Consider the following 2,406-nt stretch of genomic DNA (forward strand, 5'->3'; position numbering starts at 1 on the left):
ATTTCCAGATTATTTTGTTTAAACCCAAATAAATCCCTGTTAGAATTCTAATTGGAACTGAATTTTATTTATACATTAATTTGATGAGGGATTAATATTTTTATGATATATAATCTTTCCATTCAAGAATATAAAATGTTTTATTCACGATTTCTATATCAACTTTTTTTTTCATTCCCATATATGGATGAGAATATAAGATATTTGTCTTTGTCTGGCTTATTTCATTTAACATGATGTCCTCCAGTTCCATCCATGTTGCTGCAAGTGACAGAATTTCATTCTTTTTATGGCTGAGTATTGTTCCATTGTGTGTGTGCATATATACATTCATATATACATTGTGTGTGTATATATATAATATACACACAATAATTTCTTCATTCATTGTTGGACACTTAGATTGATTCCATATGTCAGCTATTATCAATAATGCTGCAATAAACATGGCAATGCAGATACCTCTTCAACATACTGACTTTGCTATTTATATTTATTTGTATTAAAATCTTGTTCTTTTTTAATTTGTAATATATTCACGTGGGACAGAATTCAAAACGTACAAAAGGAAGAGTTATCTTAAAAGATTATGAAGTATATGACTGATTTATGAACTCACCAATAATGAAGAGCGAAAATACATGGATAAACAATTTGTAAAAGAAGAAAAAATCTGGCATGTCTTTCCATTTGTTTAGATTTTCATTTTAATAAAAATTTGTGTTTTCTCAAATAACTTGTAATCTTTGTTGTCATTTCCTGAAATTTTCTATCATCTGCATAATAGGTTAATGGGGATATGATAAGAAAATATTGAATGGTGGCACCAATATCTGTGACTCCCCCTGAGGATGAAGTTTTGCTTTGGTTTATTATTTTGGAAAAGAAGGAGCTCCAAAAGTTATCACTTAGTCTTTTCTAACTCAGTGACCATGACTACATGGAAAAAAAGAGCTGAAACAGGACATCTGCTTTTGCTGAGTATACTATTCCAACTATAAGTTCAGGAACTGAGAAAATAACCACAGAATAGATTTGTGGGGTCACTAGGCCCTTGTAAGATAGATGTGGACCAGGAGCCCATTTTCCTCTGATTTGTGGAAAATAGTAACTATGTAGGCCTTTAGAGATTATCAATAGTTCAGAGCCAGTGTCAATATTCCCAGAGAAGTCTTTGTACTTCCTTTTCCCAGAGTACAATTATCCTGATAAATGGCCACTTGATCCTTTTAAGTAAGACTAGGGGAAAGATCTCTAGCATATAATTTGATGTTATGGTTAGGTCTTTCCTCAGCAAGACTCAGTCCCTCTTTAATTCTACGAATGAATACACCTGAGTATGGAAAATAAGATGGGGCCATAACCCAAGTCTGGAAATTGGGGGAGTCAAGTTAGGCCTCTGTTCATAATACCAAGGGATTTCTTGGCTATACAGATAAAGTATGACTTAGCAGGTGATCCAAATGTAATAGTTACAGGAACCTGAAGGCCAAATAGTTACCACCAAAACCCAAACCCCCAAGGGTAACCCACAATCAATACACAGAGCCCATCAGGAAAATCCTCTTGTTGATCCTCAGGAAGATGATTCTGAGAAGCATCTTCATGCTCTTTAAATGTTCTGGGTAGGATTGAGTCCACTTGCTCATGGGATGACCTCAGTAATGTCCCTTATATTGACTTTTTTCTTTCTTTCATAATCTCTCTCGTCCCTCATTTCTGCTATCTAGAATTTATCTCCTAGTCTACCAATGTACAAGTTCTTATCCCTGGCCCTATAAATTGCTATTTACAGTATTTTAACAATTAACAATGTACTCTACACATACACAAAAGTCACTAATGCAGGAAAGAATAAAATCATTAGTTTTCAATTTTTTTAGACAATCTAGAAACAAGATGTTAAAATTCGTCAAAATAATACAAAACAAGTAGAACCACAACAAGTGCCTGGAAATTGGTCTTGGTTTTATTTTTAAGGTTGAAAGTCAAATAAAAATAAAAAATTAGGCCAAGTATGGTGCTCACAACTGTAATCCCAGTACTTTGGGAGGCCAAGAGAGGAGGATCACTTGAGGCCAGGCATTCAAGATCAGCCTGGGCAACAGAGAAAGAACCCATATCCACAAAATAAATTTTTTTAATTAACCAAGAGTGGTGGCACTTGTCTATAGTCCTAGCTACTGGAAAGACTGAGGCAGGAGGATTGCCTGACCCCAGGAGTTTGAGGATGCAGTGACCTATGATCCTACCACTGCACTCCAGCCTGGGCAACAGAGCAAGACCAAGACAAGACGAAAAGAAGGAAAGGAAAGGGGAAGGGGAAAGGGGAAAGGGGAAGGGGAGGGGAGTAGGAGGAGGAAGAGAAGAGAGGAGAGAAGAAAAAAAGAGAGGGAGGGAGGGAGG

Source organism: Rhinopithecus bieti, unplaced genomic scaffold, assembly GCF_001698545.2.
Source record: "Rhinopithecus bieti isolate Rb0 unplaced genomic scaffold, ASM169854v2 scaffold_2827, whole genome shotgun sequence".
Taxonomy (NCBI): domain Eukaryota; kingdom Metazoa; phylum Chordata; class Mammalia; order Primates; family Cercopithecidae; genus Rhinopithecus; species Rhinopithecus bieti.